This window comes from Amblyomma mixtum, chromosome 3 (assembly GCF_055824585.1).
Source record: "Amblyomma mixtum isolate Tamu chromosome 3, ASM5582458v1, whole genome shotgun sequence".
Classification (NCBI taxonomy): Eukaryota; Metazoa; Arthropoda; class Arachnida; order Ixodida; family Ixodidae; genus Amblyomma; species Amblyomma mixtum.
In genome coordinates this window covers 300399192-300426634 of record NC_143014.1, presented here as the reverse complement: position 1 = coordinate 300426634, position 27443 = coordinate 300399192, and the positions used below count along the sequence as shown (strand labels likewise).

Genomic DNA, 27443 nt, shown 5'->3' with positions numbered 1-27443 from the left:
CTGATGCGTGTTGCAAGTCATACTGTGTGCAAAAGTACCTATATATTACTTGTGTTCTTCAATAAAAGCATCAGTTTTAAGTAGCGCGTCGTCTTGTCTGCCACGCTCGTGTCCGTTCTGTGTTGCCCTAACTTGTTACCGAAGAAAATGCACCAACTAGTGCAGCAGCATATTTTCCTTGTGAAAGTGTGATATTTTCAACAACAATTTTGCGAACATATGTAAACAGCTGTCATACAGTGACACTGCCAACGTGCTGTAGTTAAGTGGTGAGGCGAATAACACAAGAAGTCACACTGCTGCTCTCACACTGAAGGCAGTGCGCGCCAAAGACCTTTCGCCGTAGGCTCTAAGGTAGCCTTCACGTGCAGATTGATGGAAATGGCATTCGGCGACAAAGCCAGGAAATGAGATACAGATAATCACAATATAGTGTCCCAGGAGCTCCTGGTCTGGTGACGCAGGGACTGCCACGCGTTGGCTGTTTCAAAAAATTAGGCCGCGTTGATGACTGCGTATGCACTCTTGTTGGCTGTCTGCAGGCTGATGCATGCTCATTTTGTTTTCAGCGCCTTTTCACGTTCCGTTTAAATCGAGATTGCTCACCATTATTCCGAAGTGTGGCACGTATATGGGACGCATTATTGATGGAGGCCAGGTTCAGCAGGTACTTGTCGATACCACAGAAAGCGCGTGCGTCGTAGAAAGGGCGAGGCGTCCCAACGACGACCGCGAAGCGATCCGGCTCCTGACTGTGGTTTCCTCCTGCGAATACTGCGCAAAGAACTATTGCTTCGCAGCGAATATGAGCACACATATTTGGAGTGAAGTTTTCCGTCACGAAACGCAAAGTTCACTAATGAACGCTGTCAGTTTCAAGACATCAGCGAGTTCACCGGACATTTCCTTTCATGCCATTTTCCTTTCACTTGAAACAAACCTAGATAACAATTTCCTGGCGAAGACCTAAATTCTCGACTGAGGTGTTTTTCTTCTCTTCAAGCCTAGCATGATGTGAGACTCATCAGAGATGAATAAATTGATGTACGTAAATTCGAATGAACTCGAAGGCAACCACGGAACAGTTGGATACATCCGTAATCCAACATAAAAATGGCAGTAGGTAAGCTTTTGCAACCTAAAAGAAAGAATACACTGCATCTATGCCAGTGACGCGCTTCTTGCAGCGACGTGCAGCGAGCCGGCGTGCCGGCAGCACATCGCTCGTTAGGCGTTGCTAGCCCTAACCTGCTTCGCATCGAAGCAGCAGTGGTCGATGCTTCGGAACTAGCCACTGCCTGTCATGAGGTGTCTAATTGTGTTACTAGTGCTTTATAAATAAAATAATGTCACGTTAAAATTCAGAACCTATCATGTGCGAAGGTCCCCAGAACACACGTGTGCGATCCAAAAAGTATTGCTCTCAGCCTGTCGTTCACCACATTTAGGGAGGTGAAATTTGGGCTTGGGTTCTTTATTGTGTCTAAGTGAAAAACAGGCCAACATTGGCCCTATTCGCACCTTTACGCCAAGGTCGTCAGTCGCGCGTCCTGGTGACTTTTTATCCCGATAGCACATTTGGTTTCCGCAACGCCTTCAGCAGCAACGCGAACGAAGCACGTCAGGCGAGGGCTGCTCCTAGGCTTTAGTTAAGTTGGCTCCACCGCATGAGTGATGTAGCGTGGCATATGAGTACAAGAGACCTAAAGGCCACCCTCCAGCACACCCCAAGTCCACCTCGTTACGCGGTTCCACAGCTTTAGCGCTGCCAGCCCAAGGCAGCGCAGCTGAGCCGCCTCGGCGCGGGAGAAGTGGGAGAAGAGCGCCTATAGGAGAACGACTCGCCTTTCGATATATCGAATGTTTCGCTGAACGCGCTGAACACGAGTTCGATAAACGACAACATTGGTGCAGTACGTTTGCTCGGTATTTTAAGGTGGTGTTCTGACTCTTCGATATAAAAAATGATTCGATATCGGTGCTCGACTGCATATAAACGGGACGAGACCATGTCTCACATCCCAAGCCCAGGACCCCTTGGCTAAAGTGTGATTGATCCTGGCCTTACATTGGCACAGTGACTGCTTATGCTATAGCCTGAATTACAGGTTTTGAAGAGGGATCTGGTACAACAATATACGCCTATATATGCTCCTCTCCGCCTAATGATTAATGTTAAATGCAAAACTTCTCGACAGACACTGCGTCTCTTAAAATGTGGTTTCTATTGGAAAAGACCTACGCAAACTCATTCCGCAGTATCTACTAATATTTGATGCAAGCTGCTTGGAAACAGCCAGTAAAAAACAAAAAAATGGGCAGGCAGTGCTTCGCGAATGTAATGTTTTTTTTTTTTTGAGAACGGGCAGAAGTGGTGCTAAAGAAAGTTTGGGGTACAAAGTGTTCCAACAGAAGTATTGCGTTAAAAGCGCCGTAAATTTATATTTAGAGGACTTTTTAAAAAAGTGGGCCCACTTGTTCTTTCGTACCATCATGGGAGAAACAATGTTATGTCAGCGCGGCAATGACTAGACAGGGGTTAAAATCGTGACACCGTCGACCTATACCCACAAGCCACGAGAAAGCATTCTTGCGTTGAGAAATGCGACTGTAGCCTTGGCGCAAGTCTTCAGGACTGCAGTATTACTTCTTTCCTAAAATATTGTCACGTATTGGTGACTACAGTCCGGCGAACAGGAAAAGAGCGAGAATGGCTTCTAAAACGAACCTCTTTATTCGGGCTGACTTGCGCCCGCGAAGAACTAAATAACTCGGCGGCAGTGTAGCAACAAGCGCTCTCGTCTGTCGTCGAACAGAATGCCTGGCGCTCTAGGCCGTGCTTTTTTTAAAGCTGATAGCGAACTTTCGAGATAAAGCTTGGAAAGTTACTAGAACATTCTGGGACAACGTAGAATCGGCTCCGCCTGGATACGGTCAATCGAGATAAATCTAGGCCCGTCTTGCATCGCAAACAAATCCATAAAGCGGCGTGCCAGCAGCTTTGAAGAATGAACAAACACTAGAAAGATGCGTGGCAATATGCACGCTTGTACGCCATTTTATGCATGCTTGCGTACACAACCGATGATTCACGCAATCGTGGTATGAGAGGTGTCACTGTTACTGCCGCTTCACCCGTTGAAGCGAAGACAGCGCTCGTAATTTCTAATCTTCAGTTTCCTTTAGACGCTCACGATCCTCACCGTATCAATGTCAATAATAATAATAATAATAATCTTTATTTCCATCGGTATGATGGAGGAGGTTGTGGGTAAAAGCTGCTCGTAAACGGCAGCTTGACAAAGGCCCACAACCCCCCTGTACAGGGCAACAGCAGCAAGGCATGGAACAACATAAATATACACATCTAAACTCTTCGCGATTTAGCAGAGCCAAAATAAAATACAGTAGAAAGAAAAAAGAAGAAAAAACAACAACAATGCAATAAATACAGAGGGCACAAAGAGGTACAATAAACAAAAGATTAAATATACATATCATAGGAACAAAGGTACAATTTTTAGGAGTGTATGCAGTGAAGCTGTCGTAATTCGCGTTTAGATATAATAAACAGGTCAGTCCCGGATTTTTTATAGTTATTTAATAGTGTTGGAAGGGTGAAGGATAATTTTTCCATTGCATAGTTGGTTCTAGGAGTTGGTACAATCCACTCCTCTTTATGACGTGTAGGGTAACAAACAGTTCTTTTTTCCAGTAAAGACAACTCATGCAAAGATTCAAGATGACTTTTTAATTCGCGCTGGAATGCAAGTGTTAGCTTATAATTGTATAGATTGAATACTGGTATTATGTTTGCTTTTGGGAAAAGACCTTGCGAGTGACTGTTGTATGATTGATTGAAAAGTATTCTGATAAGTTTTTTTTGAAGTATGAAGATCTTTTGCAAGTTTGTATACGTGGTTGTGCCCCAGATTAAAAAACAGTAATTAAGATGAGAGATAACGTGCTTGTATTAGTACCGAATCATCCTGGTAGATTCTGCTGCGAGTTTTCTCAACTTTCAAGCATTCAAACACTATCATGTCACTTTTTCCAGCTACTCTGGCCTGTCATCATAAAATATTTGGTAGTTCCTCGAATCAAATTTCAGCACACTTGCTCCCATAGTACTAATCTTATCACACACACAAATATCATTTTCTGTGGCAACCATGCATACGTCCTCTGACACGAGGAATCACCCGAAGACATTTCAAACCTCTTTCTTCCCCAGAACAGTCCGAAACTTCAAGAGCCTTCGGTCCAAAGTGGCCATCAACACCAACGCCAGTAACTTTAGTGCCACCATTGAAGGCAACCGTCAACGATGCTAAAACATTTTTTGACCACCAAATGATGTCGCTAAGTTTATATAAAGATAAGTAATTAAATAATTAAAGCGAGCAAATGGTAAAAGGAAATTTTAGCTCGTCTAATATATTGCTTCACCACAGCCCCTGCCGCCAGCCGACTTATCCCTGGTGATTCTGCAGCCCTCAATTTAAGGATGTCCGAAATTTTCGCTCATAATAACGGCCATTTCGCTCCGTAAAATTCATAATGTTGTTGAAGAGTGTTGAAGTAAGTAATAAATAATTAATTAATCAATCACGAATTAACGTTTGCACATTGTATGGATTCCGAAACTTCTAAACTAGTGCTTGAAATAAAGTTTTCACTGTGCTTAAGTGGCATGTAATAGCCACGTTTATCTCTATATTGCGATAGACGGGGTTACTTGGGCTTGATTGATACAGGTAACTTGACTAGACGAGCAGCGGTGAAACCAGACGAAGAGTTAACACGGTGCGAGCACGGGCACCCACCACGAGAACTGTTGGTTGGTATAGTGCCACGGTATGGTAAAAGTGTATAAAAAGCCAAAAAATGAAAAGGAGGAAGGAACAAACAAAAGAAGGAAATGAAGTAGGCAAGAAGCGGAAAGTTTGTTTTGGTCTTTTCCTTACTTTTACAGTGGCATAATCAATCTTCCAATGTATATTCGTTAGATCCTCAGTGTTCATGTGTGGGTATGCTTACCCCCAAACTATAAATGCTTCTTTACCTCAGTAAGGAAGCCTTCACTGCAGTGAGGTGCCCTCATATCAATCTGAAAGCTTCTTTACTGAGGAGCCCTAAGTAAGGTCGTCCTTGGTGCCTCCTTACAGTTAAAGCAGCTACCAGCTGCCTTCATGCGTCCTTACGTTGCTCCTGGCCCTGGAGGAGCGCTTCACCTCACTGCTGCCACAAGTGACTCCGCACACTCACGCGGGCGGCGAGACGCGGCGCAAGGACGCGAGCCTGGCGTGAGCGCAGTTGAGCAGGCGGGAAAAAATGGCAGCGTGGACTGACCGCTACGCGGGCGACTATACGCGATTTTTTAACCGTTCTTGTGAATACGCATTCGATGAAGTGTACCTGTATCCGCCAACAGCTAGGTCGCTTCGCGACGCGGTGAATCCTGGGGAAGTGCACACAGAGGAAGAATTTGCGTTCAGATTCCGCACCGGTGCGGCTCGGTCACACTTGGGCACTCGGCTGCGAGAACGAGCGAAATCCACCGCCGCCGATATGTTGCCTCGTTCACACCTCCTGGCCACCACGTCGCCGCTCGTGGCGCAAGAGATATGGCTAGCAAATAGCATAAATCGACGCTGTCTATGTTCCATAAGCGTTTGCATGCGTACGTACGCTAAACGCAGGTATTTTGCGGGACGTTACAGCATTTCTCAAATTTCTACTTTTAATTCAGCTTATGCCAACAGCGAGGCAATGATATGACGATTGATGTTTATGTGGCTGCTCCCTTTGCATCTGGTGGACGGATTTTCCGCCTAGCTCAGCCTAGTGGCGCCATCTGGTTGTTAGGACGGAAACCATTTCTGTCAACAAACCAATGGTCGTCTTAAGCCTAAAAGCAGCTGAATCGCCAATCTAAATAAAACAATAAGGCAAATTTATCACTCATACTTTCCTTAGAGGCAAGATTAGATGAAGCGAAAGACCGATGCCCCATTTATGTCCAGCGAACGCACTGAAAAAACGCAGTAACGACAACGAATTCAGACCGAATAGAGGGGCCCAACTTCGAAGGGCGCCGCCATGTTTGTCGCCACGGGAATGCAACTTCCTACTCACGTCCAATTGGCCGATGTGATGGAACCCTCAAACTCAGACACGCGGCACGCGTTCCTTACTTGAGGAGAGGCGAAGCTGGCTTCCTCCATCGAACATTCGTTGAAAGGCGGCCTCACGTAAGTTTAGGAGGACATCGAAGGAAAGGAAGCTTTCAGAGTTTGGGACTTAATCTCTCGCTTTGTTCAATCACTGTGAGTGCCAAGGCCTCTACACGTCTAGCTTAGCGGAATGCTTGCAACTATTATTTTTACTGCAATACCGCAAGACCGGTCCAATTTAACATTTGCATTCTTTGTATGAAGTCCTTTTTCAGAAGGGTAGCGGATCGGGCTAGTTGGTGCAGTTTTGACATTTTTCGAAGCGCTAAAACAACATGGACGCAGATAGAACAGACAGGGACGAGCGCTACTTCCAACTGTTTATTTCGTAAAACCGCAAGTGCTTTAAACAGTTCTCGAACGCTTTTATGACACGGCAGTAAACTGCACGTGCGAGATTACACATAATAGCTGCCGAGACTAACAGAACCAAGAAGATAAGTACACGATTACGTTGATACCCTGAGGAAGGCAAGTTCTTTTTTCACAATGAAATAGACGGTTAGCTTACACAAGTGCTACCCACTGGTGCTATGTTCTGTGCTTCTATAATCTCTCGGGTTAGTTGATCACGACTGCGTTCGATGATGTGGCACTGATTTAACAACGGATCACAATTACATTATTTATTTATTTATTTATCATCATACCCACAGCGCCATTGTCTGGCATTGAACAAAGAGTACACAAATGCTACCTCATGCAGGTGGTTACAAAAAAAAGATAACAATGAGATAGAAAGAACACGGAATTATTATACATAAAAAATGTCACAGCATGGAAGAAAATGAATCATTTGATAATATGGACACTACTTCCTCAGGCAGGTTGTTCCATTCCGAAACCGTTTTAGGGAAAAAAGACATTTTAAAAAGGTGAGTCCGGCATCTGTATTCTTTAACTTTAAGTGGATGATCTCTTCGTAAAGACACGTAATCAGGGTTAGCTATATATTTGGTTTTGTCTATTCCAGTTCTAGAATGAAATATGTTATGAAATAATTTTAAACGCAGAACTTTCCTACGTTTTTGAAGAGAGTCCCAACCCAAAGATTTTTTCGCGCTCGTTACACTAAAATATCGCCCATAGTTATTGAAAACAAAACGAGCGGCCAAATTCTGAACTCTTTCTAGCTTTTGAACGTCTAGGAAGGATTTCGGATCCCAGACTGTGCAAGCATACTCAAGTTTGCTTCTAACGTTTGTATTATACAGCAGTTCTTTAGTCTTTAAGGGGAAAAGTTTAGCGCTACATCGCAGGAAGCCTAACACACGAGGCTTTGGCAGTAACGAAGTCCACGTGTCGATGCCAAGACATTAAACTTGTTAAATATACACCGAGATATTTAAATTCCAACACTGAAAGCAGTCTGCTATTATTTATGTTAAAAGTGAAAATATGGGGAACCTTCTTTTTAGTGAAACAGATATGTACAGATTTTTGTAAGTTAATATGCATTCCCCAGTTCTCACACCACTGGGCCACTTCACACAAATCCTGTTGTAATGCATCACAGTCACTTTGATCGTTAATAATTCTATACAATACACAATCGTCCGCAAAAAGACGCATGTATGAAGAAATACCTGAAAATATGTCATTCATGTAAATTATGAACAGTAATGGGCCCAAGACGGATCACTGGGGCACCCCTGATGTTACAGCCACCTCATGCGACTGTTTCCCGTTGACAACAACACATTGACGCCTAAAGCTCAAATATTCCTTTATCCACCTAATAACGTTCTCATTTATGTTGTACCAGTATAATATTTGTATTAACAAGGAATGTGATATGCCGTCAAAGGCCTTCTTAAAATCTAGAAAAATGCAGTCAACAGAATATCCCTTATCCAAAGCACTTGACAGGTCATGTACAAATTCGGTAAGCTGGGTGACACACGAGTAACCACTGCGAAAGCCATGCTGATTAGTATTTAATAATGAATGTATACAAAGATGATTCGTAATATTAGTATAAAACACGTGCTCTAAAACTTTGCATAATACACTGGTCAAGGACACTGGTCGATAATTTGAAACGACATTCCTAGGTCCCTATTTATGTATAGCTACAACATTAGCAAGCCTCCATTCATCAGGCAAAGAGCCGTCCTGTAATGACTTTGTGAAAAGAATTTGAAGGTACCTTGACAAAGCAAAAGCGCAAGAAGAGAGAGCAGGACCGTGGGTAAGCCGTTCGGACCGGTGGCACTGTTATCTTAAGCATTCTAAGAGCGACACAATTACGGCACTTACTGCAGTGAATGGCTAGGCTGCTTCCGCAGGAATTTTTAACATTGTTGTTGGGCTGGCGTAGCCGGTCATTGAGGCAACAGCCCGTTTTCCCAGCGTACTTTTTGCCACAAGATAGAGGGATGCAGTACACAACACAGTCTACACATTCCACGTACGCTGTTTGGTGTTTGATACCACATAATTGTTTGACAGAAGAGTAGGGTTTCGTCAGCTTCCAAAGCTTGTTTAGCTTGTTGAAAAAGATAGCGCAGAAAGCAGATGTGAGAGTTGTATTCACGGCCCCTAACAAGCTAAACAAGCTTTGCAAGCTGACGAAACCATACTCTACTGTCAAACATTTATGTGGTATCAAACACCAAACAGCGTACTGTCGCGAGCAAAAAATATTAGCACAGATCACTGGCGATCAGAATTCGTATATCGCACCACGCGGCGCTGCGGTACGCAGACCTACTTATCGGGCCGTTTTCATGTTTTGCAGCCTAGGGGGGGACGGCAGGAAGTAAGCTTTATCAAGCGCGCACCGCCCGAGCGTTGAAGTGCCGACCCAACGTGACTGTGCATACTGCATTTATTTTGGCTCGATTATCAAGCAAAGATTGCTTCTTTCTACTACTCTTTTTTTATGTCCGCGATGGTTTGTCAAAAGGAATTCGCGGGAACAATAGCTGATAGCGCTGCTTTTAGCCAGTAATTTTGCTGGTCCGTGGCAGTCCACTAAACCCCCCTAATACTGTAGAATGGGAACGGCCCGGCACCCTCGTTATCAGCCTCTTCGCCACCGGCAGCGCCACGCGTTGTCATTACGGCGCTGTGGTGTTCCCTCTCGTGTGCTAATCTTTTTTACCCGCGACTGTACGTGGAATGTGTAGACTGTGTTGTGTACTGCATTCCTTTATCTTGTGGCAAAAAGTATGTTGGGCAAACGGGCTGTTGTCTCAATGACCGGCTACGCCAGCACAACAACAATGTTAAAAATTCCTGCGGAAGCAACCTAGCCATTCACTGCAGTAAGTGCCGTAATTGTGCTCCATTGTTAAATCAGTGCCACATCATCGGACGTAGTCGTGATCAACTAACCCGAGAGATTATAGAAGCACAGAACATAGCACCAGTGGGTAGCACTTGTGTAAGCTAACCGTCTATTTCATTGTCAAAAAAGAACTTGCCTTCCTAAGGGTATCAACGTAATCGTGTACTTATCTTCTTGGTTCTGTTAGTCTCGGCAGCTATTCTGTGTAATCTCACACGTGCAGTTTACTGCCGTGTCATCAAAACGTTCGAGAACTGTTTAAAGCACTTGCGGTTTTACGAAATAATCAGGTGGAAGTAGCGCTCGTCCCTGTCTGTTCTCTCTGCGTTCATGTTGTTTTAGCGCTTCGAAAATTGTCAAAAGTCCTTTTTATGCGCAAAGCTTGACTAGCTAAGCGCGGTGATTAACAGCAGTCTGTTGGGTTCGAGCCAGTCACAAAAGGCGCACAACAATATGACCGATACAGGATTGTTATCGTCGCGGCCAAAAATTGTTACAGCTTGAGGGGCCACAACAAATTCGTTTCTCTGGTGTATTAAATGTGACGTGTCACCTCTCGGCGCCACGACTCCGTTTGTCAAGTAAAATATACCGGATCCTTGGCTAGAACAGCACAGTGTGGCGGCGAGGAGGCAAAGGCATGCTCCCAGACGGCGCATGGTCCTGCGGCAGAAAGAAGACATCGCGTCAGAACGCCCCTGTATCATCAACGCTGTCATAGATAACAGCAAGGAAATATTTTTTTTGGACGTACCAGAAACCAGGGCCATTTGGTCAAGCGGTCCGGGATAAAATAGCCATTTTATTCCCCTTCCACCACACTTCAGTTATCGCCGGGATCGGCCACTCGGGACGGTCGGAACGGCGGGGGAAAATAGCGGAATAGACATGGAGAAAAAAATGGCTGCGGCTTAGCTCGCCTAAGCGTGGTTATGCATGCGAAAGCTTTGTTATGGTTGGTTATGCTGTGTTCCTAAGCCAGGTTCGACTCAAACTCTTCGTCCGTCGCCGAAGTCGTGAAGGAGGAAGAAGCAGCAGCGGCTGCCTCCAAACCTCTTCGCTGCCGCCTTTCGGCACCCTTTAACCGCCGTTGAGCCAGTCGACGCTCCCGTTCTTCGCCAATCCCTGCTACTAGCTTGGCACGTTTAACTTCCCTACATTTAGCTAAATACTTAGAATGATTGGCAACGTCAGCCGGATGATCAGACAGCCCGTAGTCTACAAAACCGTCCCTACGGCGTGCACGGTCCAGGCAGACTGGCTTCCTCCACAGTGAGAAACTGCGAGGCGGCAGGGTCAAGGTCATAGTTCGCCCCACTAGCGGGAATGTGCATGCACACGAGAGCGGCGCTGTCTCCCTTTCAAGCGCATTACGAATCACGTGGTTCGTCACGTGAACACAGCTGGCGAGGCGGCGGCCGGCGCAGCGGCGACTGCGGCGGAGAGTCACCTGGTACGTCACGTGGCTGACACACCACCACTTCTCCACTTGAAGGTCAAATGTACCTCGCCGATTGTCTTGGCTCGACGAGGCTAGTGAAGCTTTCACTTTAAAAATATTCACAGAGGATCAATGCGATTCATGCGGAAGAGTATGCGTTCCCTTTCTTGAATGTCTTACTGTAAAAACCATTCGTTTCAAACCAGGAAGCTCTGGAGGCCTTCCGAGAGCAGCACAGAGTCGGAAAGGTGCGCGCCTATAATGTCTGGTATTTCCACCTCTACACCGGTATTTCCGGCTAGTTGCTGGGCCGAGCTTTCTTGGCAAATGGTAAAGTCACCACGAGAATGAATGGTGTTCAAAAATGGATATCCTGTGATTGAACATGGTGTACATTGCTGTCCTACCCCTATTCTTTCTTGCTATCACTTTCCCTTTTCCTTTACTCTCCCTCTCTTTTTATTACCACTAGCCGCAGCTCAGGCGCTTCAGGTTCGATGGTAGCTACCGCGACTAGCAACATCTGTTCCTTCCATATTTATTTCCATTTTCTAGTTTTCTTAACAATAAATAGCCACTAACAATAGGAAAGAAAATGGAGCTCGAGAATTGAGAAGTGTTTGCGGTAGACATCGCAAACAGTGTCAGTCTTGCTCTCTTTCCGAATAAAAACAGGCGAACAGCTATTTGTATTCGCAAAAAAAAGCCACATTTTTTAACACGCAAAAAAAAATTCTAACTAGCCTACCTAGGCTTCAAAAGAGCCGGCAGGCTTAAAACGTGAAGCACCAGCACTTTTTTGCGTAAAATATTGCACAAAGTGTCTGATTGGTTGGCAAATGGGATATTGAAGCACTAGAATTGATGAAATGAATAGGGAAGGGATCACATTGTTCTCTTCGGAGATGAAGGTTACGCTTCAAAAGGCAGAAAAAGAAAAAAAAAAACGATAGTTCAGGATGACAAAATATGTGTACGAGTTTGACGAGGTACCAAGCTCAGTGTTTCGAGGAATTTTAATTACTGCGTTCCCTTGCAAAGATGAAAAAGCGCGCCGTTTAAAAATCAACGGCGATACGTTCGTTTCAAAAGAAAACAGCACTTTACCTGCCATGCGCTGCCTGAAAAAGATGCAAATTCACAATGTACAGTCTTTGTCAAAAGAAACCAGGCTGCACGTTTTTCTTCTCAGTTCTATATTAAAGCTATTATGCCTGCCCTCAAGCTCTAAATCTCTGTATGGCAAGAAGAACCCCTGTTCTCACCTTCAAAGAACTTTTTGATCGTTAGGGAAGCCTTGATGGCTCTTTTATACGAATAAGAAGCAAACCATGGAGCCTGGTTACTTTCAACAAAGACTGTACATAGTTGTATACCTAGTGGCTGGAAGGTTTAATGGCATTAAGGAGATAAAACCTTAATTTGCAGTTACATTATCTGAATCGCGTGGTGGCACACGTAAAACGCTAAAATAACCTTTATGCCATTCGCCGCAACTCACTGGCTTACGAAATACGGCCTCTCACCCCAGCGCTGTTAAGTGATTGTTAACTTTTTCATAATACAGCCTTATTTCTGCTTGAAATAGGCATAAACTTCGCGACAGGAGTTAGGAGAAAAGCGGAAACGCTGGAGGATAGCCGAGAAGAAATAGGCCGGAGACCAGCGCTGTGTGCCATCTGTTCCGCCGCCGTGCTGGCTCCGTAGTTATGGTGCTCGACTGCTGACCAAAAAGACGCGGGTTCGATCCCGGCCGCGGCGGCTAGAATTTCTTTGGAGGAGAAATTCTAGAGGCCCGTGTACTGTGCGATGTCAGTGCACGTTAAAGAACTCCAGGTGGTCGAAATTTCCGGAGCCCTTCACTACGGCGTCTCTCATAGCCTTAGTCGCTTTGGGACGTTAAACCCCGTAAACCAACTAAACCAACAATCTGTTCCTTCTCGCTGCTTTCTTTTTAACGCGCTACTAACCATGTTTCTGCTATCTGGAAAGCACCAACTAGCCCAACTAAACTTTCCTTTCAATGTTTCTTCGCCCTACACCTTTGCTGGCATAGAGGCCGACCTTGAGTCCGGGCTTGAAGCGAAATTAAAGCTACCAAGCTTCTTTCACAAGAGGGAAGCGCGCAATGAAATCAAAATTATCCCCATGAACGCTACAGGTGCGGTGCAATCCGCTTCCACCAGGCGCCAATTGCGCGTGGAAAGGGTCAGGTGGGAGATAACTACAACTTGCACCTGTCACCAACTCTCACTGCGCATGCGTGGTTCAGCAGGAAAGGCACGATTGCGCAGAGCGGTGGAACAAAAAAAAATGAAAACAAGAATTATATGGCGTTCGAATGTCACGGAACTTCCTCTGCGCTGCGCTCTATTTTTTTTCACGAGGAAGCAACCTGGACCACCCCGGACTACGGTGGGCGCAGTAGAACCACTTCTGTTCTATCACTGAGTGAAATTTCTCCCATCCCCGTTGCCCGCGGAAGGCGCCTGGTCTCACGAGGGAACTTTTGGCTCTATTTACTGCTGTCGTTCGCCCACTGAAATGCACCCTAAAGACGTCAGGAAGCCACGCCTCCTATACTTCGTTACCAGATCAGTACGAGAAATGATAGGGAGAGAGCACGTCGTCACTATAGTCGGGTATGCAACTCCAGAACGAAGCGACAGATGCGCCTCCTCCGGCCAACGGTATCGACCGATTTCCACGCCTCCGCGGTTAATCCAATTAGGCCGTAGTTATTAGCCTTTCATCTGCCACCGTGTGCGATTTCATGCTAGCAGGTCGAAAGGGATCGGTCAAGGGAGAGAATCTGCCGACGCCATGGCCTGGAGGGGCTCCTTTGAGGGGCATTAGCCGCTTCGCCCTTGAGTTGTATCCGACTACAGCGACATGCCACATGAAATTGGTGAAGAAATTTTAAAGCGCAGCTCTTAAGCTCGACCCACATGGAGCGATTTTCTCGCGAAAAACCTGCGAACGGCCGCCCGGCGGCGGCCGTTCGCCGCCGACCAAGCCGTGCTAGATTCGTTCGCCTGGCGGTCAGCCGCTCACCGGAAGCGGCGAATGCGAGCTCGGCGCGGACCAATAGGGCGCTCTGCTCCCGCATCTAGCTTCCGCCCGATTTTCGCCGCACGGCGACAAACATGGCGGCGCCCTTCGAAGCCGGACCCCTCGCTTCGGACTGAATTCTCGTTGTTGCTGCCTTTTTCACTGCGTTCACTGGCCGTAAATGGAGCACCGGTCTTTCGCTTCTTCTCACCTTGCCTATAAGAAAACGTATAAGCGATAAATTTGGTTTATGTTTTTATTTAGAGTGACAATTATCCCACTTCTAGGCTTAAGAGGAGAGTCGGTTTGTTTACAGGAATGGTTCCCGTCCTGTGAACCAGATGGTGCCACTATAGGCTGAGTTTTTTTTTTCGTCTCTGCTAGCGCACGCTGAACTAAAAGTGGGAATGCGCCTGCGTTTAGCGTACGTAAGCATTCATACGCTTATGGTACGCGGACAGCGTAAATTTTTGTTCTTTTCTCACTGTATCTGTGTACGCCGTAAGCGGCGACGTGGTGTATAAAAGCGATAAACAGCAGCGGCGCGACGGTTCCGCCTCGTCCGGGCGTCGACAGATGAGAAGAGGTACAGAGGGCAAAACGCTTGTCAAGAGCGACCGAACTGTGTGCTCCGCAGCTCCCAAAGCCGCCGCGACCAGGAAGGAACAAAATGACGATGAAATCGTATGAGTTTAAATGCACATGCTTACATTAAAACCACTTTTAACCAAATACTATCGCTAGATATCGGGTGTTAAGTCCGAAAGACGCCCATAGCGTGTTCTAGACAAGCGTTTTTCCGTCTGCACTAGTTTTTGCGGCGAGCGAATCCGCTTCGCTCGCCGGATTTTTGAACAAGTGTGAACGCCTACTATCGCCTACGGTCTGATAAATAAAAACGAAATTAATAAAATTGAAACAAATCTAAATAATAATTTGTTTCCTTTGCCGCCCTCTAATAAACGATGGCTTTAGAGTAAGTTTAAAAATATTTTTTTGTTGCAGTTTACTAAGATTAAGGCCATACCGTTGTTAGCAACACTGAAATCAAGACGGATGCGGTCTGGCGGCGGTCGCCTGTTTTTCGCCGGATGAGGTGCAGCACGGCGACAGCGCGTCGGCGTTCCGCCGCGCCGCATGAAATTCGCAGCGTCTGTTCGCTCCATGTGGGTCGGCCTTTAAGCGCCCGTTCGTGGGCTGAGCTGCGTCCCTGCCGTCGGTGCAACCAAGACGACCCATGAAAAAAATAATAGAGAATAAATTCGCCGTGACTGGGACCCGAAACCTCGGCGCCGCGAACAGATACGATTCGCTGGCCACTGCACGAAAGCACTAGGCTGTCGCTGCAGCCGATCACACCTCTTGTTCAACTGCAACACACTCTCGCGCACATCGTCGTCTTGTTCAGCTAATACTGCCTACGGACTGAAATACACATGCTCGTGCGCTGTGCATTGCACACCGTCGTCTTCATCAACTAATACTACTATCTAACTAATACCGTCGCCAGACATGCCGACGAATCAGTGAAGCACAACAATGAGCATACAGAGCCGGAGACACTTACTGAGGTGCGCTCAAATTTCGCATTTCGCGTCAGGGAGCATCGCAATCGTCCTTAGAATTTTTTTTTTGTCTTTTTCTTTAACAGGAGGCGCTTTATGGCGGAGCATTCGGCCACCATTCGAGCAGCCGAAGTTGTGATGTAAGCCATTACTCGCGTTAGTGGTGCGACATCGCGACGAGTAAAAGAACAGAGGCGCCCAAAGTGGTTCCGTAGAGAAGGGATGAAGTGACTGAAACAGAGTAGGTGTTCCGTCCCGTCAGCGTGGGTGCCAAGCTGGCTCGGACCGCATGTGACACTGTTTTTTTTTGTTTGGATTAGAAATCACGCCGTTTCCTTTCCATATTCCACGCAAAAACGTGTCCGCCTCGCAACATGGGTGCTACTTGCTGCGCACTCTTTCGATCCATAATGACAATGAGCAGTCGGGCACTTTCTGTTCTTCGTAACTCCATTTCTTTCTCTGCTGTTTCGCGTTAAGATCACTGTGATAATTAATAGTAGACGCCCAACACGGCTACGCAAAAGTAGGGGGAAATTTTCTTAGTCATACACAGCAATTCTGAATAAAGGCATCTTTCAACACGAAACATTTTATGAATGCAATTTTTTCATGTATTGTAATGATTCACTGCAACTCTCAATATACCCGCAGACGCACCGTCGGCAGGCTTGCATTTATTTCGCTATCGTCAAAAACGTTCCCCGTCGATTTTCTTTCTGTCTCAACTGCTGGACGCGAACGATGGAAAAGCCTTAAAAGAAACAATTTGCTGCGCAATGGAAGAATGGCCCATTACCATCAATATTTTTATACCAACACTTCACAATACTGCAATATTCACAAGTTTTGTTCAAGACTGCTGGGTAGGCGTTGTTTAGCGCAGCGGCCTCTGTAAGCCGTTTTTGTGGTGAATGGACCGAAGAAGCATTGAAAACAATGGCGCCAGAATTTTGAGGCGCGCTTGCGAAACACTGAAAGCTTATTTATGTTTTTTTTTTTTTTCACCCTTGACGGAGTAAAAACTCTTTCTTCATGGTCAGAACTCTCCCGGCTGCAGAAGAGCCCTTCGTCGCTTACTTTTTTGTAATGAAACAATACGCAACCGTATTGAAACCTTCCGATGATAATAAAATATTCAGGAATTCACCCGCTTTCAATTTGTTTGTCGTGTGATTTCTCTACGCCTTCCGCATGGTTTTTATGCAACTTCAACGAGATGTGTTGATATCAGACGCAGTCCGCATGCATTTAGACTGCTTCGCAGGCGCTGTCTGCCCACTCCGTGTGGACTCTGCATATTACAGGTGTTTTTTATAACAGTCCTATGCGGAAAACATACGGGATTATGGAAATCGTCGTATCGAACATCTTACCTGCGAAAGGCGGACAAATTCTGAAAACAAGGGAGTTACGGGGAACTTAATTTTATTTCAAGCATTGTTAGCCATGAAAGATGTTTTTAATGATACGTGCCTAAAATAATATACGAGGTAAGAACAGATTTAGTGAAACACGTTTTATTGTCTGGCAGGTAGTAAATTTAGGAATAGGAGCGACCTTTAACCTTTAACTGGTAGTTATATGACGAATAAGTGAGAAGGTCTCGCAGCGCGGTAGTATACAGAGGGTTTCACCAAAGACTTCACACATTTTTAAAATAGGCTTTTTGAGTTAAAAGAGTGCTGTTTCGGTATAGCATTGTCAGCGGTGTAGTAAAACATAATACAGATAAGAGGGGCTAACTATCCGGCTGGTCGACTAATATTGAATAGTTACCTTGTAACTATTTCAGTTAGGCTCCTTAATTATTGTGAGGCGTGTAGCCCAGCGTAAGTGATATCCATAGCACCCTGACCATTCTGTACTCCTCACGCAGGTTAATTAGTTTCATTGATTTCCACGTGTACTTTTTTTGCCGCAACCACTGCTGCCCATACCAGTCCTTTCTCTGTCACAATGCCCACCAATGCAGAATTGGCAAAAGATGTTGAAGAGCTGAAAAAAGAAGTGTCCGAATTGCGAGACAGCCTTGCTATGTTCAATGAACTCTACGAGACAATGAAAATCAAGCAAGCTGACTTGACAAAAGAGAATAAGGAACTTGCTCGTTGCAATAAGCAGTTATCACAGCGATTGTCTGAATAGGAGCAATATTCCAGGATAAATAACGTTGAGGTTAAGGGAGTTCCTTCGACTCAGGGTGAGAGCTGCGTCGCAATTCTGGAAGAAATTGGCTCGAAAATAGGTTGTTCAGTTTGTAGCACTGACATTGAAGTTGCGCATCGAGTTCCGGCGAAAACCGACACCAACATCATAGCACGATTTTTTTCCCGCGTCAAGAAGGCAGAATTTATTTCCAAAGCAAGAAAAGCACGCATCTCCATGAGCTCCATCGGATTTAAGGTCCATGCTGACAATGACAAGCCCATCTACGTGAACGATCACCTAACCCCAGAGAACAAACGTCTTCTTGGCAAAGCACTGGCTCTGAAAAAAGAAAAAAACTGGGAGTTTGTGTGGGTAGACAATGGCCGTATCAAGGCAAGGGAGACCAAGGATAGCGATGTCTACCGTATCTCTGGAGTTGATGATCTTTCAGTCTTCACGTAAAAGGAGCACCACATATCAATAATCATCATGCACTTCTCACTAGACCACTTTAAAAGCCTCCTCCTTAATTCAGCTGATACCCATAAGTCTATTATTCATTTTAATTCTCGCAGTTTACCAAGGCATTACGATGACTTAGTAAACTTTTTAACGCTCGTTGATCACGCCTTTTCAATCATTTGTCTTTCTGAGACATGGCTGTCATCCGACGATGATAGGCTGTTTGCTCTTCCTGGCTATCACAATGAATACTATCACAGGTCAGCTGATCGACACGGAGGATCTGCTATCTTTCTTTCTAACGCTATATCATACAAACGCCGTCACGACATCGCGTTTCAAACAGAAAAGTGCGTATCAGTATGGTTAGAATTTGACAAAGCAATTTTTGCTTCACACAGAAACACTGTCATTGGTAGTATCTATCGCTCACCATCCGCGTCTTACGAGCACTTTTGCCACGAACTAGAAGTCATCCTCCAAATTCTAAATCGTGAAAACAAGAACATTGTAATCGTAGGTGACATTAATATTGACATAACTGACATTTCTGACAGCTCTTGTTCTGTATACACAAACTGCTTTCTCGGCCATGGTTTGGAGTCACTACTGGCGTCACCAACGCGCATTGCTCATCGAGGCTCTAGCACCCTCATTGATCATATATTATCTAATGTCATTACGCCTCAAATCGCAGGAGTCATCAACTTTGATATCACGGACCATTATCCGACTTTCCTGTTAATTGAATGCCCTAATAACACGCCCCCCAGAAAACGCTATAAGCAAACATTTGATAGAAACCGGTTTGTTGCGATAGTGGCTGAGACTAACTGGGATAGCATACTACAAGAAACATGCGCCAATAAAGCGTTCAGTAAATTTTCTGCGAAGCTCAAAGAAATAATTAGCTCATGCACATCAGTAACTCCCATCACTCATTGGTATTCAGTTCCCCGGAATCCATGGATAACCAAAAGCCTTCTAAGCTGTATAAATAAAAAAAATAACCTTCTCAAAAAGGTTAGAAAGCAGCCATTTAACGTGCACCTAAAACAGCGCTATCAAAAATACTCAGATACTCTCTCCGCAGCACTTAAACGCTCGAAACAAGATTACTACCAAAATGAAATACTTAGAAATGGAAATGACACTCGTAAGAATTGGGTAACAATCAAGGAATTTCTGAATATAGCTGAAAACAAAACGAGCATAACGAAAGTCTCTGACGGTGAGTGTACTTTATCTGATCAAACTGACATTGCTAATGCATTTAATTCCTTCTTCTCGCGCCGCGGTTCCCCGCCTCCAAGTAGTTACTGTGGCCCTCGTCGATGCCCTCACTCTTTTTACTTGCGCCCTACTTCACCAGACGAAGTCTTCCAAATAATTTCTAGCCTAAAAAATACCGCTCCTGGGATCGATGAAATTCCTTCTTTCAAAGTAAAGCTGGTGGGTCGTGAGCTGTCTAATGTTCTTAGTCACATTATTAATTTAGTATTTAGGACTGGTGTTTTTCCAACTGAACTTAAAAAAGGTAAGGTGACGGCGATATTCAAAAAAGGCAACAAAGAATGCCTGAGTAACTACCGTCCAATAACTATATTGCCTTTCTTTAGTAAAATAATAGAAAAGTTAATTGTTAATCGCATAATGAACTACCTCATTAAATTACAGCTGTTAGCAGATCAGCAATTTGGATTCTGGCCTAATTACTCCACAGAACTAGCTTTAATCGAATTCACAGACAGTATTAAGCAATATATTGATAATGGGTTGTTTGCCGGTGCTGTTTTCTTAGATTTCACCAAAGCATTTGACACAATTAACCACACTATACTGTACACTAAATTACAATCTCTAGGCATCTGTGGGCCTGCTTTAGCTCTTTTACGCAGTTATCTCACTAACCGTATACAAGTTGTCCAGCTACAAGAAACATTGTCTTCCCCTTTAACTATTAATTTAGGAGTGCCACAAGGTTCCATTTTAGGTCCGCTTCTTTTTCTCATTTTCATCAATGACTTACCTTTGTCCTTAATTAACACAAGATGTATACATTAACACAAGATGATACGACATTATTCACTCAGGATAGCAATTTCACAAGCCTAATAAACAAATTAAACATGGACTTACAGAATATTGTTTTATGGTGTGAAAATAACTTACTACAACTTAATCCTACAAAAACCACTTTCATGATATTCCGCTCTCATCAAAAGCATGTCATCCCGAGCCCAGCCATTTATCTGGGACATCATATTATCACTGCCTCCGAATCCGTTACATTTCTCGGCATCACGCTTGACTGTCATCTAAAATTTCATCTACACACCAAATCTATCAGTAAAAAAATTTCATTTGGAATAAGGGTGTTAATAAAAACTAGACTTTTCTTTCAACGCCATGTTCTCTTATCCCAGTACTATGCTTTCATTAACAGTCACCTTAATTATTGCCTATCATCATGGGGTAATACCTATTCATGCAATATGTCATGTATTTCTCATCTTTAAAATCAAGCGCTTCGAATTTTATCTTTCAGCCCATACACAGCCACTGCTTCACCTCTATACTCTGACCTAAACATTCTGCCATTGAAATGCCTCCTTAATCTTAGGTTAGGTCTTCTAATCTACCGACTCGCAATAATAACAATCAACTTCTCTGTTTTTCCGTATCTTTCCTTTCTAATAGCAATAACACTAGATTCTCTGAACAAAATAATATGCTTCTACCAAAAGTGAACAAAAATTATGGAAAACAAACTGCTTTTTTCTCCGCCATCAAAACCTGGAATTCATTACTACTAGCAATCAAATCCGCACGTTCGCAGCCCGCTTTCTACACTTTACTAAAAAAACATCTCCTATCAACCCATTCAGCTTCATGCCATGCTTAAGGTTGCCTTCATCTTATTTTATGTTCCCCACTCTGACAGCAAACGGTCATATTGTTAATCTTCTGGAACCTCTTTTTTTTTTCTTTCTCCGCCTGTGTATTATATCTGCATTTATTCAATGCCCATTGTTATGTGATGTCTTTTTGTGTTCTTTCTATTGCTCTTATGTTTTGCTATTTTATGCCTTTTTTGTTAAATTATGCCCGCTAACTATTGTATAACTTATTCATTGCCGCAAATTACACTAATAGGTTTTAACTTGATTGTATACTTTTATAGCTCCTCTGCCAAACTTATGCACTTTCCTTATGTATTCCTGATGGGAGGTCCCCCAGACAGTTTTCACTTTGGGACCTCCTACTGTACTAACTTTTTTATGAAACTTACAACTCATTTGTATTTCGTTTTAATAAACCTTCAACCTTCAAACCTTCAAAAAAAAATATCAAAAACAGGTTTCCCTCGACGATGTGGCCTACTAAATTTTGGCTACATAGCGCGAAAATATATGTGCTTTCGAGAAGCTTGCAAGAAAAGCAACTTCTCCAGTGCAGTGGGGTGTGGAACCGGCGATACCAAAATGGCTTTGCCGCTCACGCATTTACTGCTTTTGACGCAGGTGTTCATCGCTGGTTATTCAAGTCACTGCTTTCATGCCGATAAATTATCTGCTATGCATGATTCGTCTACGCTGGATGCTGGTTCCTTCACCAAGCCTTCACCTGTGCTAACCACGGTCGACTTCAACGATTGTGTGTGCCTCGCAGCCGATTTTGCACAGTGTGCAGTGCCAGACAACCCACCATGGTTTTACAGCCCGTGCCACTACACTCTACAAAAGGCGGGAATCATCACATCATCGTTGGGGCGTGGAACCGGCGATACCGAAATGGCTTTGCCGCTCACGCATTTACTGCTTTTCACGCAGGTTAGCGACACATATTTCAATATATGTTTAGTGTACGCTTTGCCGGTTCCACCCCCTGTATTGTATGCATGCGTTTCTTCTCATTCTGTAGCACATAGACCCATGTTATTCGGAAAGTATCGTTTTTCTTTATTGCGAAGAGCTGCGTTTTACCTTTTGCGTCTGGTTTTGTGTGGCGACATAGAAGTTAACCCAGGACCTAGCGATGCGATCCTGCAGCAGCTTTTGCAAGGTCAGACAGAAATTAAGAAAAAACTTGTAACTATCGAGAGTCATCAGGATGAAAACAAAACAGCTATGACGGATGTGAATGCCCGTATGGCCAATTTAGAAGCAAAGATAGCAGGTCTTGAGGAAATGCGAGCCGCTGTCGAGGTCTGTAGGACGAGTAGTGAAAGACAGCGGTCTGAGTGGCAGACTCTGATGAAAAAGTGGACGATCTTGAAAATCATCTCGATGGTGCAATCTGCTCTTCTATAGAATTAAGGACGAGGATGAACACGAGTCGCAACCAATTTCTGACAAACTTGTCCTAGATTTCTGTAGGTCTCCACATACGCCACATACGCCATCGCCCGTTCCATCCACATACGCCATCGCCCGTTCGGCTCTACGCCTTGCTCGTCGGTACATTAGTTTTTGAGGAAAGGAAATGTATCTGCCCCTCATATCTCGGTGCACACCTAAACCTCGCCGTAAGGAAAGAGAGGAAGATGAGAGTGAACGAAGACACCGTATTCACCAGAGGCGCCTTTGTCCCACTTACTTAGAGCATCACTATACCATCCCTTTAAGTGGTGGCATGGTTACTAGCCAAAGTAGAATTGGCCCGTTTGAAATTCGCACTCTCTGACGTCACGACCAATTGAAAAGCGTGACATTTCTGTCGACAACTCCTGGTTACAATGATGAGGCATTAAAGGCTTCCGCCTTAATACGATGTCATTTACTTGAATAGCGTCCCATACATTTACGACGAATCTCAAGGGCAGGTAGTTCGAGCTTCTTTACAAGCTAAGCCGGATCACTATGTTTTGTCGATTCTAGTACTAACCTGCAGAAGTATTAAGAATAAAGTGGACAAGCTGCATGGTCTAATTCACATGGCGAGACCTTCCGTTGTGATCGGATGTGGATCATGGCTGGATGGGGATGTTAGCGATAGCGAAGTTTTTCCGAGTAACTACAGGTATATCAGCTATCGAAAGGATCGAGACAGGCATGGAGGAGGCGTATTTATCCTGGTGGATGTCGTAGTTTGTTCTCGTAAGATGGAAATTGATGTTGGGACATGTGAGGCAGTATGGGCTCAAATTAGACTTCTAAATGGTAAATTACTATCCGTTTGCTCGTTTTGGAGGCCACCTGGAAGTCAGCTTGAACCCATCAGCGACCTAAGGGATATGATTGAAACTGTTAAAACTGACTGTTTAGTTGTTTGAGGTGATTTTAACATTCCTGAATTAGACTGGAGCTCAGGATGTTTTCCGTCTAGAGCCAATTCTGCAGTAGGCAAAGAATTGTTAAATCTATGCAATTCATTTCGCTTATCCCAATTAGTGCGGCAGCCAACCCGTGGTAACAATGTTTTGAATTTATTATTGACTAACCAACAATCGCCAGCTTATTCTACCCTTGTAGTGCCCGGTATCAGTGATCACAATTGTGTTTTAGCGGAAATGAACTTTCAGGATGTTAACCTTGAAGACTGTGGCAATCGGCGCATTTACAGTTATCGAAAAGGAAATTTCCCCGAGATAGCCTGGGCACTTGAATCCTATGTCGATGTGTACGAAACATTCTCTGATTCACTCAGCGTTGATGAGCTGTGGCGCATACTGACAGCCAAACTTTTTGATTTGCGTGAGCAATATGTGCCGTCATGGGTGATGCCGAAACGTCGCAGCAAAAGCAAACCATGTTTACAGAAGCACTGCGCAGAGTCGTTGAAAAGAGGCAATAACTATATGGGCGCTTCAAAAGAAATCCGGCACAAGATAACATGAATCAGTTAAAAAAGATTACAAAAGTTATGAATGCTTCGGTCAAAGAGGCTAAATTTACCTACTTTCAGTCTTTCGACATGCGTATCCAGGATCGTCCTAAAGAATTTTGGCAGTACATAAAAAAAAAACAGGAAGGATGAATTGTCTATCCCGCCACTCGATCACAATGGAAGTATCGTTCATGATAATCTGGAGAAAGCCAAGTGCTTTAACACGTTTTTCAGCTCAGTGTTTTCTGCTGAGGACAGCAATAGCCCTGTCGATTTGCGCCTTGCCTTGAAATGTACGGAACCTATGGAGAACATTGAATTTGATCAGCGAGGAATTGTGTCGCTCTTAGAACGCTTAAAAGATAACAGTGCCACCGGTCCGGCGGCTTACCCACGGTCCTGCTCTCTTCTTGCGCTTTTGTGTTGTCCGGGTACCTTCAAATTCTTTTCACAAAGTCATTAAGGGACGGCTCTTTGCATGATGAATTGAGGCTTGCGAATGTTGTACCTATACATAAATCGGGACCTAGGAATGTTGTTTCAAATTATCGACCAGGGTCCTTGACCAGTGTATTATGCAAAGTTTTAGAGTACGTGTTTTATACTAATATCATGAATCATCTTAGCCTACATTCATTATTAAATACTAATCAGCATGGCTTTCGCAGTGGTTACTCGTGTGTCACCCAGCTTACCGAATTTGCACATGACCTGTCAAGTGCTTTGAAAAAGGGATATTTTGTTGACTGTATTTTTCTAGATTTTAAGAAGGCCTTTGACGTTGTATCACATTCCTTATCAATACAAACATTATACTGATACAACATAAATGAGACCGTTATTAGGTGGATAAAGGAATATTTGAGCTTTAGGCGTCAATGTGTTGTTGTCAACAGGAAACAGTCGCATGAGGTGGCTGTAACATCAGGGGTTCCTCAGGGATCCGTCTTAGGCCCATTATATTCATAATTTACATGAATGACATCTTTTCAGGTATTTCTTCATACATGCGTCTTTTTGCGGATGATTGTGTATTGTATAGAATTATTAACGATCAAAGTGTCTGCGATGCATTACAACAGGATTTTTGTAAAGTGGCCCAGTGGTGTGAGAACTGGGGAATGCATATTAACTTACAAAAATCTGTACATATGTGTCTCACTAAAATGAAGATTCCCCATATTTTCGCTTATAACATAAATAATAGCAGACTGCTTTCAGTTTTGGAATTTAAATATCTTGGTGTATATTTAACAAGTTCAATATCTTGGCATCGTCACGTGGATTTCGTTACTGCCAAAGCCTGTCGTGTTTTAGGCTTCCTGCGACGTAGCGCTAAACTTTTCCCCTTAAAGACTAAAGAACTGCTGTATAATACAAATGTTAGAAGCATACTTGAGTATGCTTGCACTGCCTGGGATTCGAAATCCTTTCTTGACGTTCAAAAGCTAGAAAGAGTTCAGATTTTGGCCGTTCATTTTGTTTTCAATAACTATGGGCGATATTTTAGTGTAACGAGCGCGAAAAAATCTTTGGGTTGGGACTCACTTAAAAAACGTAGGAAAGTTCTGCGTTTAAAATTATTTCATAATATATTTCAAATTGACAGAACCAAATATATAGCCAACGCTGATTACGTGTCTTTACGAAGAGATCATTCACTTAAAGTTAAAGAATACAGATGCCGGACTGACCTTTTCAAAATGTCTTTGTTCCCCAAAACGGTTTCGGAATGGAACAAGCTGCCTGAGGAAGTAGTGTCCATTTTATCAAAGGATTCATTTTGTTCCATGCTGTGACAATTTTTATGTGTAAAAATTCCGTGTTCTTTCTATCTCATTGTTATCTATTTTTGTAACCACCTGCACGCGGTGGCATTTGTGTACTTTTTCTTTAATCCCCCCGCACTATAATGCCAGACAATGGCGCTCTGGGTATGATGATAAATAAATAAATAAATATAACTAGTCGAAATAGGCAAAATTTGTTGGACCACAGCGCCCAGGGTAACCGCGTTTTCGAAATTTTTAAAGCTGATACGGATATTGCTTACGGTTGCATACACGCCTCTTGATAATTAAGGAGTTAACAGCAATAGACGAAAGGGTAACTGTTCAATATTATTCAACCAGCCTGCTAGTTTGCACGTCTTAGATGCATTTTGCTTTACTACATCAATCACAAGGGTGCGCCAAAAAAAAACGCTATTCTGACTAAAAGACCCCCTTTTTAAAAATTGTGGAAAGTCTTGGGTGAAACGCCCTGTATACTGATATGGGAAACCTGGTGCTACAAGTTTCAGACATTTTCACATCAAAGCGTTAGCAGTTAGCATCCAAAGTGCTTTAGCTGCTTCCGCGTGAACTACATTGTATCGTTACCAATAGGCCGCGTTCAGGCTGTTACAAAAACCTTCTGCAGGACCAGAAGGTCTGATTTTTTTTATAATGGATAGTCGTCCAACCTCGCAAACTGACAAAACGCCTGGTTCCTGCGCTGCGCTCGCTCGCACAACCCGTACTCGTATACGCTGAATTGAACCAATTGCCCGTAAACAGGCCCTTAACCGGGGTCGTGTCAGCGTCCAAGAGGAGATAGACAACGGACCAACTTCCTCGGGGGCGCTCCACAGGCACTCCACAACACTACCCGGCCCTAGGCACCGCCGCCCCCCGCCGGCGCCACTCAAGAACTCGACTTGACGGAGTTCGCAATACCCGCTCAAAGGCTCACCGTCTTTTCCCAGTAGAAGTGTCGAACCACCCGTGACGAGAGCAGACGAAAGGCAGCTGATGGGCTTTGACAGAGCGCGAGGCGTGCAGGGCTCCGCGTGAAGCGTCTCGCGTTGGATGTCTTCGCGGGGGCCCGTTCTTTGTCTGAGGGGGCGGGAAAGGATGTGCACGGTTCCGGCCGGCTATAGGAGGACGGAGACAGCGGGCTCAGCGCGCGCATGCAAGCGGAAGCAGGCAAGCGGCCACCCGGAGCGCGCCGTTTCGCTATTAACGTGCGTTCGAGTCTTGACATCCGCCGGCGCTCGCCGGGAGCGTCACCGAGACTGGCGTCTATCGCTATTTTACGCGGAAGCCGGCCATCCCTCCACTTGCGCTGCGAAGGCCGCGCGCGAACGTGACTCCCGTTAGCAGGCGCATGTCGTGTCGCAGCTCAGGCTAAACACGATATTAACGCCAGGAATGTGCATATGCCCAGCAGTCACCATTCAAAGCCGAATGGAGAGCAACAGGCATAAAACTGTACACCCGCTTCTTTGTAGCAACTTTTCTTCCGCTAGGCGCTGACGGTAACCGGATGTCTATTTCCCTCTGGGCTTATGAAATCTCGCAGGCATTCAGATAGACGCTCAGATAGCGTTAGAGTACGGCACGGTTCTCTCTTACCGTCTCTTGCTTACTTTCCTC

At 44.5% G+C, this 27443-nt stretch overlaps 1 long non-coding RNA gene across 1 annotated transcript; it reads right to left on the bottom strand.

Annotated features, from left to right (window-relative positions):
- Positions 1–509: 509 nt before the first annotated feature.
- On the bottom strand, positions 510–26872 carry LOC149355360 (uncharacterized). The gene is made up of 3 exons (XR_016289712.1): positions 26761–26872; positions 10121–10191; positions 510–774 (listed from the first exon to the last, which is right to left on the bottom strand). It is a non-coding gene; the product is annotated as an uncharacterized LOC149355360 (long non-coding RNA).
- Positions 26873–27443: the final 571 nt, after the last annotated feature.